The sequence below is a fragment of the Mastigoproctus giganteus genome, chromosome 6 (assembly GCF_048544385.1).
Source record: "Mastigoproctus giganteus isolate SK-2022 chromosome 6, ASM4854438v1, whole genome shotgun sequence".
Classification (NCBI taxonomy): Eukaryota; Metazoa; Arthropoda; class Arachnida; order Uropygi; family Thelyphonidae; genus Mastigoproctus; species Mastigoproctus giganteus.
The window spans coordinates 96,596,094-96,614,143 of record NC_143580.1 but is presented as its reverse complement, the minus strand read 5'-3'; the positions used below and the strand labels follow the sequence as shown (position 1 = coordinate 96,614,143).

Below are 18,050 nucleotides of genomic sequence, written 5' to 3'. Positions count from 1 at the left end.
TCACTTCTCTCTCTCTCACACCGCTTTGCTCGCAATTTTTGTTAAAATTCAGTCTTAACCAATTGAGGTGATCCAATGGCAATGCATTTAATTAAATATTCCTGAAAAGAACAGTAAGGAAACGACTTAGCTAAAAAAATCTGCTTAAACGAAAGAAACATAAGCATATTAAAATATGCTTGTGTCTACAAAATACCAGAAATTAAGCAACTGCCGTTTTTCAGAGGTATAAACGAGACACATCGAAAACATTTTACATGAAGTGAATTTACCAGGAAGCGATCGGAGAGGGACTTTTAAGAATATTTATTGCATCATCAAACACCATATATCTGTCAACAGCAAACCAATGCATCAGTTAATCGCGAGGCATGTCTGAAAGAAGGCCACCTGCGTGGGCCATGAGAAGTCATAAATTACGCTTATCTGATTCTTCTTCCGTCCAAAGGATCTTTGTGCTGCTATACAGCTTCCGGATGCAAAGGCTGTAAGTCAGAGCGCGACTCTTTTTCGAATTTGATATATTCGAATGCTGCTGGAGGATAGTGTATCCATATTTCACCTGGGCACGGGGCATTTTAAATTATATTATTTTTAAATATTAGAATTAAGTAAATTTTAATTATTTTTAAATAGTACTCAGCACTTATACAGATAGGGGGTTTAGTAGGAAGGGATGGATTATTTGTAATAAGCGCCCAAGAGATGACCACATATTGTGTATGTAAATTGTGTTTATTCGATTATTGGTTTTCCCATTACCGGCAAGAAAAACCCGATTTTACAGAATGGGGGGGGGGGGGATATATAAAGAAATATTCGCCCAAGAATAAATCGGTGATTGTGGGGAAAAAAATTTCTTTCTTTCTTTCTCCACGGTAATCAAATCCAAGCATTTTACACATTTGGAAGAATATTACTAGCTTTTATGCTACAGAAAGGGCCAAGAAGCGCCTTTTCGGTCATTCAGATTTTTCAAGACAGTTAAGGTCATGAGGCGTTTGGCAACTGTGTGTTTCTATTATTGGCTTGTCGATGGAAAAACGGACTACAGAAATCATATGCTGGCACGAAAAAACAGTTTCCACGGTTAACCTTTCACAACCATGCAATCCTTGTTCGAAACCAAGTGACTCGACTACGGCCATAAAAATTCCCCTCCTTCAGAGGGAAAGTATTTCTCATCTTCGGCCGGACGTGGGAATCTAATGAAGACCTTTTCTGTATGGCGTGGGTGAACAGCGGCATTAACCGTCGTGTTAAACACGAGAGCCTAAGACGCAAGAAAGATATGCTAATTTTAAATATTGAATTTCTGAACAATGGACAGTGTCTTAGCAGCCGTTTAGTGTTTGTATCTTAGGAAACGTTTAAGAGCCTTCCTACAGGGTGACTCCTAAACATTTATTCAACTCCAACATGGTTCTTTGTGATGATATACCAAACTCTGTAAAATGGACAGAAACGAGTGTATTGTGTTGTTTAGTTGTTTCTGGCCACTTTGCTAATGAGAAGCAGCGGTCACCACAGCAAGGCTGCTTCCCTGTCCCCGTCCATGCCATGATCAGGTGCGCCACAACTATATACGTACTATCCTAAATGGATTATATCTAGAGCCCATACGTAAAAGCACAAGTCCTATGGGATAAATAGTCTCCTATGATTGCGTACAGCAGTCAAAGTCAAAACCACAAAGAATCTCGCATCCACTGAAGACAGTGCAATAGTAGTGTATGCCTGTAGTTCCCGTTCCCGAGGAAGCCCAAGTCTGGGTACGAACAGGTAAATAATCCCGTCTCTAGTAAATAGCATTAAGCACACATCCTGTTCCCAAGACTACTAGCACGAATAAAAATTAATTTTAAAGTTAAAAAAATAATAAATAAAATTAAACAATTCTCAACATTTTTATTTTCTCAAACTACATCTAGATTGAACTTGACTGTTTAGAATGAGTGACACGATTTTAGGTTGTGTTCGTTTTGTGAAAACACCGAGATAACTAAAAACAGTGAGGCATCAATACGAGAATGTGGCATAGTAAGTGTTTTAATTTATTCTCCAGTGCAAACACTAAGGTCAGAGTTTTCAGTTAATTATTTTGACAATGAGTATAATCGTTAACCGTGTTTTTCAGTCACACGAGCTTGAACCACGGTCCATTCAAACTCATGTGCGCCCTCGCACTTGACCATGCAAGTATTGTAAGCAGAAGTGTAGAGTGTGTTTAGTGTCAAACGGCACCAGGGGCTTCCCCCATTTCCGAATAGTATACATTGTGGGTGCGAAACAGTACACTGCCAATGGCAGAGTTTTAAAAGTGTATGGATTTTGTATATGTGTAGTGTCGTGTACCGTTATTGTGCAGGAGTGGATGAGGTCCACAAGGCTCTGAGAGAGAGGGTAGTAAAATGAATGAAGGCGAAATTTTCATTTTTATATTCCAGAAATGGAAGCCCTAAATTCCCTATAATGTCTAAATATAGAGAGACTATATTTAAACATTATAGGGAGTTTTCTTTAATCCAGCATGTTGTTATTCATTGGAATAAGTTACATCAGGTGAAGGTTTCCAGTTTGGGTAAATTCAAAGGTCAGCTGAATAATTGCCTTGGATATTTGCATTCAGTGCTGCAAGCGAGCCCGGAAATGTTTTGAGGAAGGAATACTCAACTTGTTTTATAAACTATGTTCTCCCTAACAGATCACGGATTAGGAACCGATAAATCACCACGATTGGAAAAACTATGAACGGAAAATACTCAAGCAATGAAATAAATTGAAAGGAAAGGGAATAGGATGTTTACGTTGCACGCGAGTAATAAGAATTATGAATTCAAAGTTGCTTTTCTTTCAATTTTATTTCTTTTAAGTTCTTTATAAAGTAGTCCCACAACACTAAAGTGAGCATGTAAACGCATTGTACAATAATACATTATGAGCTACGATTAATTAATATAATTTGAGCAATAATACATTATAAACTATGTAAACCGGCGCTCTTTGACCAAAAACAATCATATGTCTAAATTTATAACTTTGTGCCACATTTTTTTTTATAAATAACATTAAATATTGAAAATTTATACGATTATACAGGGTGCTTCAAAATTGCAAGGAACAAATTGTATAGCTAAAGATAAGAAAAAAAAATCTATAAACATATATCTCAAAAGTCTTACATTGACCATAAATTCCAAAGTTGTGTAAAAAGGAAACTAAAATATACCTCTAAAAAGGGCTTCCAGTTTGTTCAATATAATATTCAGCATTCTGAGTACTGCTCCAAACAGTTGTGGCTGCCGAGATATCTGTGCTTACATCTATAAAATTCTCGTTATATTTTCATGTTATCCACTTTAAAAGTTATTTCATTTTCATCCTTAGTTTTGAGGGATAAAAAATATGGGTTCACAAAAGAAAAAATTTACATTATTTTTCGTTTAAATATTTTACATCCACGGTATGATTATACCGTCACATTCTCAGAATTTATTCCTTCTCCAGGTTCTCAGAAATTCAACTAAACAAAACTGTCCATAAAACTCGTAAGTGTACAAACTCTTAAAATGTCTGGGCCAATTAATTTTAACCATTAAGTCTATTATTCTACTATAATCGGAAATCTTCATATTTCTTTCATATCGATACATTTTAATAACTAAATGGGTAGAAAGGGATCAAAAATGTTCCCTTTCTGCCCATACTGACTAAAAAATTCATTAAGTCGTTTGGGACATTACATAACAGCTTATTTGTATTTCAACGCAGCATAAATCGTACTTGTAAAATATTTTTTGGAAATGATCAAACCATTTTAGAGAATACTTTATCATGTTCCTATATGGTTTGGTATTTAAGGCGTGCCTCACAAATCTACCTCTCAAGAATACTGTAATCATGTGGATGTTTTAAAAATCCAGTCTCCGGTTTTTATATCTCTCATATACTAATGCAAATTACTCTGATATTAAATCACATGTTATGAAACAAAACCTAGCTTTATTCTGCAATTTGTTCATCTTTAAGGTTAATGCGTAAACATCTGGGAAATTATTGAATGCAAAAGGAAAGAAAGTCATAAAGAATTAAATCAAAAATAATATGACCATTAAATCATTTAAGCGATAAACATTTCCCACTTAATCTCATTAAAGCAATCAACTTCCACATCAAGAAAGTTGAAATTGGTCACTTGCTCCACAACTCATTTGTTGTTGCTGGTGGTTTTAGGCGCATCAGTGACTTAGACCATATTACACCGTATATATATATATATGATCTAGGTTGTTGTACAACCTCGATCATGTATTAGTGAATGTAACGGAATTTCTCCAACTGATGTAGTATATATTGTTCTGAGTAATAAATTTATATGTATTTATTTGTTTAGGTGAATTGGATCAAAAATGCCCTATAAAGTATAGGTCGATTTGACACCGTTATTGAGTTAAATGCTATAATGGTCCTTTTCAGAGGTCAAGAGTAGAGTACGATAAATATTCCTGTCAACATCGACAAGACAGGAAATGTAACTGAAAATTTTTGAAATAGTAAAATAAAGTCCGCCCATACACCAAAAAGAATAACAGGAAAAACGCTAAAAACCGTTTTCCTCCTTTCTCCTGCTCTTCTTTTTTCTACATGGGCGGGCTTGATTTTACTATTTCAAAATTTTTCAGCTACATTTCCTGTCTGGTCTGCGTCAACAAAAATATTTATAGATTTAAGCACTAATGTAATGTAGCAATGACTACAGAATAAATTTTCAATTCACTTTTATTATTTATCACCTTAAACCAGCGGTGTCCAACCATTCCCGGTTCAGGGGCCATATTCAGAATTAGTGTTACATTTTTCATATTTTGTTACATGTAAAACGAAGTTTCTATTTTCATGTTACCGCTTTTAATTTTCAGGCTATACATAAAAAATGCAAATTTCCAACCATTTTATGTAAAACAAATCTGTCAGTGATTTATTTTTTTAGATTTTATTAGAATTATAAAAATATGACTGACTTTTGTTTTTTTTGAAAAATCTTACTTTTGATTTTAAATGATCACTTTAGGAAATTTACAACCTGAAAAGGATCACTGCTTTTCAATATTGATATTGTTACTGGGTTTTAGGAGCATCGGCAACTAAGGCCGTATTGCTCAGTGTATATCGCGTGTGTTCTCAGGTCGATTTTCTGTTTGCCGAACTGAAAAACCAATTTTCCGAGAGAAAAAGCCATGCTTCCCTCGCCCGAGACCGACTAACTCAGCTACGTTGTGAGAAAGGCCCATAAAAATTCCTCCCGTCATCGCACGAGATTCGAACTCATTTCTTTTCCACCCGGTGTGGGGAGGACGGCGATTCTACCAACTGCACCACCCACGAAGGTATTTTTCAATCTTAAGGTGAATCATTAAATATAATGATACATCTAAAATTAAATATATTCGAAAATTTTATTAAGTACACAATAACATTTACTGAACAAAAATTAACATTTAATGAGAAAATTTTTGTTGATAATCCACAAAATTGAAAATGCTGTTTTGGTTCACTTTCCGCTCGGGCTGTATAAAAATAAATCGCGGGCCGTAGGTTGGCCACAACTTCCTTAAACGATTACAGTCTCATGAAAAGTGCACTTTACGTTCAGTTTATTTTTTATAAACTTACAAAAATACATCAAAATAAATCTAGTTTTCGAAATACCCTCCTTGTGACTGCATATACACTGAGTGATCGCTGAATTACGACCACCCCAATAAAAACTGAATGCGACACGTTGATCATGTGAGGTACGAGGGGGCGAAGTTAATCGATCCACGTAGCATAGATAAGGTGTCAGTGGTCCAGTAGGTAGTAAAATTCTGAGCGTGATGGGTAAAAGGAAGGATTTATCGGACTTTGATAAAGGACAGATTGTAGGTGCTCGACGAGCTGGTGCCTCGATTTCCCAAATGGCTGAACTGGCGGGGGTTCAAGAGCACCGTAGTTAAAGTGTACCAGGACTGACGTTAAAATGGTCAAACAACGACTCGGCGGCAAAACTGCAAGGGTCAGCGAAAGGTTGAAGTTAGAGGTGAGCGAGGGTTCGACGATTCGTACAGGTGAACAGGCGCAGCACTGTTGAAGAGTTGATTACCCAATACAACATGAGCCAAACCGGAAAAATATCTGGCATGACCATGCGTCGCACGCTCGCACATATGGGCTATATCAGCAAACGACCCCTATGGCATCCTCTCCTAATCAAGGTTCATCGGCGTAAAAGACTCGCCTGGTGCAAAGAGCATGCACGTTGGAAGTTAGAAGACTGGAAGGAGGTGTGCTGGTCGGATGAGTCACGTTGTTTACTCCACACTGTGGATGGTCGTGTACGGATTTGGCGTCAAAAACATGAGGCTCTTGATCTATCATGCATGGTATCAAAAGTGCAGGCCGGTGAAGGCGGTTGTATTGTGTGGGGCATATATTCACTGGCATGAACTTGGACCCCTGGTGCACGTGGAACAACGTATCTGTGGTCTCCGCTATCGTCAACTGCTTGCTGACTGTGTACACCCCGCTATGTTACACTTTTTCCCGAATTGCGATGGTGCCTTCCAAGATGACAATGCGCCGAGCCATCGGGCACTTGTTGTACAGGAATGGTTTGAGGAACACAGTTCTGACTTTCAGCATATCGTATGGCCTCCGAACTCCACCGATATCAATCCCATAGAGCACTTGTGGGACACTATGGGAAGCCATATCGGGCGTCTGAATACACCAATCACCTCCATACCTGCATTGCTGACCGCATTACACACACTCATCGCTTGGTTGGCCATACCTCCCGAAAGCTTCCGGCATCTTGTTGAATCAATGCCACGTCGGATAGTCTCTGTACTGAGGGCAAAAGGGGGACCTACGAAGTATATGGTAGGTGGTCATAATTGAATGATCACTCAGTGTATGATGTCCCACCCAATGCATACCTAGTTCATTTCTGATGAAAACAGCGGTTTCACTTATGTTTCCTGACTAACGCTGATGCGCATCTAAACTTCAAGCAACACCACAGGATGATATCTAATGTGTATAAGTCGGGGAACTGAGCTGCTTATTTCTCCGGTTACTTACATCTATCCGTCTTTCTTCATATTTTACATTCAACAAAACCGTAGCCTCTGTCAAAAGTGCAGAAATATGCCTCGTGCTACCTCATCTACAATCGTGCTCGTGTTGCAAGTATAAATATATATACAGAAAATTCCTGTTATACGCAGCTGCTGTTAATCATCACTCGATAAAATATAGTAGAAACATGTGGATACTTTCTCCACAAAACAAGTGAAAATTGAAGTTCGAAATTACGTTGTGTACTTCGTGTGGATTTTCTTGCGACCAAGGGTGAGAATTCTTTGGGTTGTAAATATTTACCATCAGAGATAAACCCTTAGTCATGGTTGCGACGGAAGTGTGCACCATACTTTTACATTACTGGTATCAATAACGACATCGATTTTATTTTCTTTAAACTTGAGCCTCATCCATAAAACGAAAAACAGGCAGAATTTGTAACCATGCCTGCAGCCATTGATGATTTTGTAAATGAATACAAGTTTTGGTTCATGGTTTTATTCGTATTGCCTTCATATTCTTTTGGAGGTGACACGGATAAAACGCATTATTCTAAAAAATCCTTCGTGCCTGTATCAGTGCAATACGTCATATAAATTTAATAAGACCAAATGATACAAGCAAGTGAACTTTTCTTGCGTCAGCCAAAATAACTAAATAGAACAGTAATAATAATTGTTATTAATAACAGAATAGTCACACTATTTCCATTCCCACTAGGTAATTATACAATTCTCATTTAAACTTAGCCAGACGCGCTACCTTCACCACTTGATTTTGTTCGTCCACAGGGATGAAGGAGAAAAAAAAAGCCAAAATTTATGACATTTTTCCAAACATGCATAACTTGCTAGTGGTGTGGAATAGTTGCACAGACTCCTTCACACCCCCTTTGATCTGCAACAAATCTAATTATTAGCAGATGAACCAACGCTGCGCACAAAGAATAATCTTTTACCGTGACCACAACGGTTCGATAGGATAGAAAGGGAGCATGAGAGATTGGTCATTATCGGCTTTTCTTTCTTGAAGAAACGGAAATAGCTTCGTAAGATTCTTTTTCTCGTATTAGAACTACGAGTCCATTCTTAATGCATATTATCAAAGCGTGCACTTTTCAAGAAAGCTTCACTTTGGGTATGCATTCAGTAGATAAGACAAAGTAAAATTTTGCGCTGATAATAATAATAATAATAATAATAATAATGGCCATTTATTTCTTTGGATTTCATATAATATCTGATTGTTTACCTGTACTTTACTGAGTGAGTTCTTGTAAATGAAGATGCTTATCTGCGCATGGCTTTTATGATGACACTGGGTTGATAAATGATAAAGCGCGTGTGCCTTTCTAACGAGCAACACGTGCGTCTCTGTTGACAACACGCGTTGACAATACTACTCCCAAAAATGAAATCTGGGAAATGAAACTCTTCCGCGCAAATTTTAAACTTCGGCATTGCGCACATATTTTATCATTCTGTCAACATAAGTTCATTCTTAGAAGAATTAGAAAACTACTTGCAATGTCTGTTTCATTATTATTAACAGCCTTGCAGAAATTACATGAAGTGCACTATGCCATGTGAGCATTTTATCTTAACATACTGTATGTTATTGTTGTATGAAAGGGACATTAAAAGCCGCAACGCTATTTTAATGATTTTGTTGTAACAGAAACTCTTATGCCACTTGATTACACCAGCACAGGCTCCTAAATATCCTTTTTATTTCGCTCTTTGAAAGAGGTACTTAAACTAATACGGCACGTGGGCCACGTCCATCACACCACATAGTTCTACCCGGCTCGCGAAGGAATTTTAAAAACCGGCACTCGTCGAATTAGACACAGAGGTAAAGTGTGGAACTACAGCGCAGTACCTCATCGGCCAACCTCAAGGCTGTTCACATATACGCATATATCCAACCATTTTGACATAGTTAAGATTATTTATAGAAGTTTAAATGTAAAAGTTTTTTTTCTTTTACTAACATTCATAATTAAATATAAATTTAATGAATATTTTCTTGCGTGTAAACGAAGCTATTAAATTAAGTTTTTCTTCGAAGCTATTTAATTCTGCGGTTCACCCTAAAATCTTTCGGGTTAAAAATATATCCAGAAAAAAGAAAATATGACGTCGAAGCAGTGGGAAAATAATTAATTCTTCATGGATTAGCTTGGAAAAGGTTTGTGCTTGATTTTGTAAAGAAACAATAACTCTGTAAAAGAGGTGTAACCTACAAAGATATCATTAGGGTAGGGTAAATATAGCAAGTTCAGTCAATTCTTTTAATCCATGCACTTCATCAACTCTTAGGAACAGAGAAAATATGACATTAAAATTTCAGAAGGCCATCTCAACAATTTCTTCCTTGCTCTGATGAAGGTGGCACATGAACAGTTTAAATCTTTCAGTTTGTTCTTGGCGTATTTCTTCAGCTTGTCATCTCTCTCTCTCTCTCTCTCTCTGGCACACATCAGAATTCTCACAATATTCAAAAAGGGTACAAGTCCATCAACAGAAACTCTAGACGCATCCCAATAATCCGTATTTGCAAATATCGACTAAAGTTTTTCCCAAAAGATTGAAATTCTTCATATTCTACTAGCTAGAGTAGTACAACTTTTTTTTTTTTTTGGAATAGATCTCGTTTCATTTTGGAACTACGAATCTTTGGCGCGTTCGAAAGATTTAGCTCCAGAAATTTTACTAAAATTTACTTATTGGATTATGAACGCCTTATTTACAAGTTCTGTTTTATACGGTTGGTGCACCATATATATATATTTAATCAGTTCCAGTTTGGTTCTATTAATTCTACAACGATGGCGCAGTGGCATTCGGGCGAAATATCTATAAATTGTTAATTGCCAGTTAGAAATAAGGGCTCTTCCTTAGTTTCATTAAATGTACGCCAAATTTCACTTCAGTAGTTCTGGAAATGATGTGCTGTTTGCAGAGTTAAGTCAAACGTCCTGATGAATGAGTTGTATTCTAACGTGTTATTTTTCTGCCATTTTCTCTTTCAGCATAGTCTAAAAAAATTCGTTTCTCACAGGACTGTGCCACTAACTGCTACAGAAGTTAGGTACGATTTGTTTTATGTTTCATTATTACATAAATATTAATTGTCTCGATTATTGTCATTATTTATTCATTGTCTCGATTATTGTCATTATTTATTCATTGTCTCGATTATTGTCATTATTTATGTAAAATGTTTTCTTGGGTCGAATACAGTATTATTATTATTCTATTTATTCAATTGACAAATAATAATAATACATTCGCATGCGTTATTTTGAATTTTCGGATGCTTAACGGTTTGATTAACTTGAAAATTGAAGTGATTAGTAGTTTCGTATATTTTATATTTATATTTTTCCCAACAGAAAAGTGTAAAAACGCATTTTTAATTTTTTTAATATATATTTAATTAAACAATTTAAAAAAGTGCATTAATAATTATTCCAATTCGTGAAGAAAAAGGCCAAGTATTGATATACTTCAAGAAAATTCAAAAAGAAAGCAAAGAAAACTTTTTTTCTTAGAAAAAAAAGAAAGAATTTGGTGGGCGTGTTAGCTACCGACCCAACTTCTTTGTTACGATCAGAGGTGTTTCCGTCCACTGCCGTATCAATGCATGGGAGGTGGGGGGTGGAGATATATCCAGCACGACTGGAATCAACACCACTTTCTTTGCCTTTTTGGAGAGACTTGTATATATGGAAATCGCAGTGAAGAGAGAGAGTGAGATCCGGCTGTAAGGATGAGCAGATCCAGTCGAATTCTAATAACGCAGTCTTCACTGGATTCTCTAGATGAGGAGGAAACGATTAGCATATTCTTAATGGATTGCCGGTAGAAGAGAAAGTGCGTTTGAATACATTTATTTAGGAAAAGGAATAATAGTAATAAAAGAAATATTAATAATTTCCTCGCATGTGTTGAATCACTGCTGATTGACATATCTCTCCTTCCAAAAACAGTATTGGACTAACAGAGCGACACGCTAGTAATGTCTGGACGCACCATTAATTATGACTTATATAGATCACCTAGCCAATCATCTGCTCTCAAACACCTCAAAATAGTGGAGAACTAAAAAGACATGGAGGTAATTGTACAGTCAGACATAGAGTACTCTGTGCAGTGCAGAAGGGCTGCTATTACAGCTCATCGGCTTTTTCAGTGATATAAGAAATTTTGCAAGCAGGGATAAGGAGGTAATTATTCTGCTGTATACAGCAATGGTTAGGATACATTCTGAGTACTACACGCAGGTCTTAAATCCTAATTTTAGGAATGGGGTAGATCTGTTGAAATGAGTGCAGAGAGAAGAGCTGCGAGATTAGTGAGAAGACCAAAAGGGTACTCTTACGAAGAAAGACTCTAGTTCTATAAATTGCATTGTCTAGAAACCAAACTGAGGTCTTTACATCTTTGAAGGGGATGAATGAGTAAATCTTGATGGCATCCTTACTCTTGCTCAGACAACACACATAAAGGAACAAATTTAAATTGAGGGAGGATGATTGCAGGGCAAATGTGCGGAAATTTGCTTCCATTTAGGGGGTAGTTGTTGTTGGTACAAACTTCCGTCTGGTGCTTTGAAAATGAGTAGTTTAAATTAATTTAAAGAGGAATTAGACAGATTATTAGAGATAGAAAGGTGATGTTAGAGAAGGTTTTTTTTTTTTTTTGCTGTTGCTGTATAATCTTGCCTCCGTGCATCATTTTCCAACACCAAGACTATATTCCACAATAGTTGACGGACATACGGCCTACGATTTGGGGAAAGAGCAGGAGAGATTTTTTTGTAAACTATTCAGGAATATTATGCAGTTGAAAAAGCGCAGAATTTCTTTATCAATTCGGTTTATCTCATTCAAGTGGAAGATTTTAGTACTCTTAGAAATCTTTAAGCAGTAGTGCATATGTGTACGAAATTTAATTTGCATGTCAAGCTAAAGGAATAGAATGCCTTCAATTATTATATTCATCTGAGTGGGAATGAATTATTGGATTGGTGGCTGGCATGGTAGTTGCTGCTAATGTGCGCCACACTGCAAGAACTGTAAGGTTTTGGAAACGGTGATTACCGAAAAGTATCTGTCGCTATCGCTCCTCGACCTTATGGCTAAGATCAAAGTGTCTCTGAAGCGCAGATGTGGGAAAGCACAGAAGGAGCCTGTCCCCTAACACTATGTCTCTGAAGCCAACTTGTCTTAGTTATTTAACTACCTAATGTATATATTTTGTCATAATGGTCAATGACAGTTGTCTTGGTTTCCTCCAATCGTCTCTCTCCTCGTTACTAATTAAATTGTATATACTTTCACTTTTGACTATAGTCATTATGGTGCTTTTCTGTAAGATTCTTAACTGTTTAGCTAATATTTTAAGTGCTTTGACATAGAAAAGAATTTTCTATTGTATGCTATTCATTGTTTAGCATACGTTTTTATCCATAACATAAGTTTTATTATGAATACTAGATTAACATAAGGTTTGTTTAACCAAGTTAGTTTGCTGTTCGTCCTCTTTTCTGTTACCTTTCCTGAACACCTAATTTTCATTTTCCGAGGAAGCCTCTTCCTTCTCTTCAACTTTCTATCTTCTTTTTCCCTTCCCCTCTCTTTCTTCCCTACTTCTCCCACTTATTCCTGTTTCAATTCAGGCAATCCCTGAAAGCTCCATACTTTGAATACTTTTAATATTTTTTCTCCGAAGCCATTAGACGAAAGGCAGCAAGGGATGATCGTCAGATATATTCATTGGCAACAGGAGACAGATCCATAAGTTGAATTGCCTTGAATTTGTGCAGAGGCAAGTAAATCTGTTTGGTTTGATTGTTTGCTTGATGAAAAACTCGATTTTCCAGATGAAAGCACTACAAAATCCTAGCCTGTGACCAAATAACTCGGACACGATGTACAAACAAACAAATTATAAAAGTACTTCCCATCGAGAAGGGATTCGAACCCATGCGATATCAAAGGATAGCATGATGTTAAGGCATAGTATCGAAGGATGGGGATTATAACCACTGTGCTAGTAATCAGATCTCAAATCTATGGTAATCTGTCAGACTTCAAGTATTGTAGCACCTGAATACACACGGCGGTATGAACGACTACCATTAGCACATCAGAGTTTCCATCGTTCATTCATACAATCCCTTAACACTATGGTGTGCAAGTTAAGGAAGTGTAGGCTCTGCTTGTTATCCAGGTTTATTTGCAATTCAGGATTATATCGTGTAAGTCGAACTGTAAATATTGATTAAAGCGTGAACTTGATGCATGTAAACAATTCTAATGACTGATTACTAGGATTCTGCTTATGTAAAAGAACTTGCCTTTATCATAAAACACAAACGTATACAGCAGGTACCAATGAATTGTGCATAATAAATAAAATACAATATAATAAATACGGAGTGCACCTATTGCAATTAAGGTTAAGTAATATCTGATAATATCCGTCAAATAATGTTCTGCTCTAAATTTCAGTCCTGTCGAACCTAAAAGGAGAATGGAGCTTCCCATGTGTCAGAAAATGTGGTGCTGAATCCTAGCTCCTACGAAAATGGACATCTTTAAGCGTGTGGACTTTTATGGGACTGACATTAATTTCGTTAAAGTTTTTTGTTCATCGGTAATATAGTTTTTTTTTTTAAACTTTCTCCAACGCGATAAAATGGATATTACTGGAATAAAACGGTGCGGCAACGAGAACTCAGAAAAAAGTTTTTATGTGACCTGCTTCATTCTTGGAAAGGTTCCGGTTTGTACTTAGCTTCACTGTTATCACAAAACTTTTAGTAATATATTAATTCAATTTATGAACGCAATCCAAATACGCTAATAGGATATCTATGTTCATTATTTTACCCTGCTACCTAAAAAGGCTTTAAACGTGATTTTACAAGAGTCGTCGCTTAGTTTCGAAAGTTGTTTTTCTTGTCGTTGAACATTTTAATCCCTTCTGTACCTAGTTACCAACTTTTTCGGTAATTCTGTGCCATAAATGCACGTTTTCTTCCTCTTATGTCGTTTGTAAATGCACAAACATTGCAGTCAATATTAATGATGTTGTTAGGCAAGTCATATTTGTTCGTAATATTTGTCTAATAAATAAAGGACGCAGCGGTTTAATCGTAACATGTGTCCATTTATTTCCTCTTTCCTTCAAATACCTTTGTAATCACGTGATATGAACAGGTCTCTTGAAAGCTAACTCGATTTTACGCAACAGGTTTTAACTTCAAATCATAAAATTTACGCTTATATGAGTTTTACAGATGATTAAGTCCTCATAATAATAATCTTTACAATTACACGCATTTGAACCTCTCAACTCGTGAATTCTAGTTATCCGTTTCGACCTTCTAGCAGAGGGGGATTCTGGGAGGGATTTGGACATACCGTGAACAGTTTTAAAAGAACAAACAAGAAAATAAACCGACCTTAGTTGCCATTTGTACCCACATTGTTAAACACGCCATTTTATTTGTGAAGAGATGGTATTGGTATTGTTATTTTTGGCGCAAGAGCTACTAGGGCCATATTGCGCCTAGTGAAGAGATGCACTGGTGTTGATCGATGTTGAGGTTGATTAGTGGGAGTTAATTTTTTAATTTTCTGGCATTAGGGAGTTGGATTTGAATCACAGTATTGAAAAACTGTGATTCAAATGTGCATCTGTACTGATGCTTCAAACGTACTCTCTGTTCACGTTTGAAGCATCAATACAGAAGCATTGCTGAACTCTTTTTTTTTTTTAAATCAACGTTTAAAGTGTTAATTAGATGGCAATTTCAGCTGACTGCCGTCCCCAAAATTACTGTACGATGCAAGAGCACGACTGGACACAGATACTTCACACGAGCTTCCTGTTAGACAACATATTCTCATGTTAAAGGTGGCACGTTGTCACGTAGCAACGGGTAAAACTGTTGCTAGTTATCAACATATGTTTCTCCTCCAATGTAAAGCATGTGCATGATGACGCATTCCCTGCTTGTGATGTTTCCTGTCGTATTCCACCTGACGCTCTCGTGAACAAAGTAGAGTTACACTGATATGCACTTCGCGGAAGCCATGTACTTAGTTTCAAGTCTATGCTGGCGGTTCGTTATGAAATTTTTAAGAAAAAATAATCGAAGAAAAGTCTGACTATGGGAGGAGTGGAAACTGTCTTATGACATATTCCAGTTGAAGGCGACTTCATTGGTTCATCCAAGGTAGGTAATCTAGTCTGAGGGCCTCAAAAACTGAATATCATTAGTCACACTGAAAATAATGCAAAGCCTAAGCGTACTCTTTCAAAAGAAAACTATTTCGAAATTCGCTAAATAAATAACTGAATAAAAGAGTAAATTTAGCACTTTCAGAACAAAACATGCAAATTACTCGATGTTGTATATTTCTGTGAATTCTAATCCTGTTTTTTTCTCAAAATTTGTTTGTTTCTAATATATTTTACAACTCGTTGTTTATGCAATATATAAGTTTTACCAACTAAAGTTGATTAAAAATCTATGTCATATTTATATGGCAGAATACTATTTCTGTTTACAGAAATATTATTCTGCCACCGGTAAAAGTAGTAAATTGCAAGTAATATTTCAACAAAAAATCATTGTTTCTCATTGTAGAAATTTATCTGCGCAGCTTTATTAATTATCAGAATATTACTTTAATTCATATTAAGTGCACATATATCAAAGTGCCGTAATTAAAATTTTAGCCTAAGTATTAAATATATAGAAAGAGTAGAACCTCATAAATCCGGCATCCTCGCGGACATAGCACGTTCCGGATGTTTTAAAATTTCTGCTTTTAGGTGGTCATGCATACAATCTAAGTATTCAGTGGTAATTCTTTATTTTTATTATACAGTACAATAGTTGTGGTCCCTATAATTACTACACAACCGTATCCTATCCGCCAGATTGGTCCAGAGGGTACCGGACTTGCCTAAAGGAACAAAGGTTGTGAGTTAGAATGCTACCTTCAGAATGGTTGTTGCGATTATTCAATATATATTTTTTATTAAATGAGGTAAAATTAGTTCGTTGTAATATATCAATCGAATCGCCTAAAAACTGAATACATACTACTTCATTATTAAGTATTATACTGTAAATTAGTTTTAAATGTCTTCCAAAATGTAAGGAAGTTGAGTCAGAGTTTAGACATCATAAGAGGAACACAATGCATAAATCTGGATCCCACGGCGTTTTTTTTTTTTTTTTTTTCTTCTTTTAAGTTTGGAGGCCTATTTTACTTCTAGGGTCTCTTGAACAGTCAATTATCCTCAGATAAATATTTTAAAAAGTTACAGATTTTTTAAGTTCTATTGTATATTTTAAAAAGAAACAGTTAACTATTAACATTCAGTGATTAATTCAATTTTTTATCAAAAACATTTTTTTTTTAATTGGAAGGAAAATTCACAGTTGGATCAGAACTCGATCAGAGCTGAATATCATCATTCTTCTCTTTCTTGGTGATTTTCTTTTCTCTCTCTCTCTCTCTCTCTCTCTCTCTCTCTCTCTCTCTCTCTCTCTCTCTCAGGATAACTCAGAATTTTTTTTTTTCTTGCCTGGTGCAGAAAAAGCCTCAGGCTTCTTTGCACCATATGGCTGATAATGACAATGACAAAGAAAAAAAAACCATGCACATGGTGGTTGCTGCTATTTACATTAACAGGCATGAGGCTTGTTTGTTATTTGGTTTTTAGGAGCATTAGCAACTAGGACCATATTGCTCCAGGGATATGCGGTGGTCATTCCCTGACCTTTCCGCATCCTCCGTATTTGGTGGGCACGGGCTCGAACCACCTGGCTACGGAGGCGCCTGGCATGAGGCATAAATGTGTTGTGTTTGTTTGTGGGACTAGAAACCCAAATTTGCTGGAACAGAAATTGTGTTACCTTCTACAAAGCTCGACCAATTGGGCAGAATGTGAAAAACGCTTATAAAATTTTTTCCGTCCTCTCTGAAAGGATTTCAAAATGTATTTTCCGTATAGTATCTATTAGAAGAACAACAATTGTAAACCACGAGGACACGCACAATCCAATCAACTAAATGTAATGAAACTAAGGCAACACGTTCTCAGAATTCCTGGAATCTGCTACTTTAATTTCTGAACTGTAATCTGCTCATATCGATGGCGCCTAGATAATTCTTGAATATTCTCAGCATACGAGTATATCTATTTCAACGTCATTATTGTTTCAGCTTTGCCATTAATTCTGATACTGTATGTAATTTACGTGTTACGATGTCCACTTTCTTTCTTTAACTTTCAACGATGTAATTCTCATTAAAGCTACATTTTACCTTTATTTTAAATGTAATTCAACACGTTATAATACCTGCAATGTAAAAAACATGGAGCGTCTGTTGGGCAAGGTTGTTGTGTTCGGACTATTTAGTAATACAATATCGATCAGCTGTATTTATTGGTGGCATAGACGAAAATGAAGATAGGAAACAATTTCATTCCCATCTCCATTTTACTTGGTTCGTCTAGACTCTAGAAGAAGCGTTCTCTCATAAAGTATGGAGCATATTTAACTACATAAAATAGTTACAAACTGTTTTATGTAGTTTCTTGCCGTTTTTGTTTGTTCGTTCATTCAATTTTATGTACGTGAAATTCTATAATTTCTCCACTAGGAGAAGACTAAAAACATATACGTATTTCACCTCTTCGTTTATGCCTCTACAGCATTGGATTTGTGGATGAGGTGCAGGAATTGTATTCGTGCTCATCAATTTATCAACTAAGAAAACTAGTTTGATCAGTTTGTTGCATTTCGGAGGACTGTCATTTCCAAAGAACACAGTACACTTTCTACCCAGTAGATTTTACTAAAGCCTTCCAGCTTAAGATATGTTAAGGCAA

The 18,050-nt window shown here is 36.2% G+C and overlaps 1 protein-coding gene across 5 annotated transcripts in view; it reads left to right on the top strand.

Moving 5' to 3' along the window:
* Window positions 1-18,050, top strand: part of LOC150084468 (thyrotropin-releasing hormone receptor-like) — a 361,972-nt gene that overhangs the window by 272,689 nt on the left and 71,233 nt on the right. The window contains exon 3 of one of the 5 annotated variants that reach the window (XM_090376094.1): window positions 10,157-10,215. The exons of 3 other annotated variants lie outside the window; for them this stretch is intronic. The gene's annotated coding sequence lies outside the window, so the exon portion shown is untranslated. Of the gene's footprint in view, window positions 1-10,156; window positions 10,216-15,238; window positions 15,376-18,050 lie in introns of those variants that run through there. One more of the 5 variants, XM_090376095.1, reaches the window with a different exon arrangement.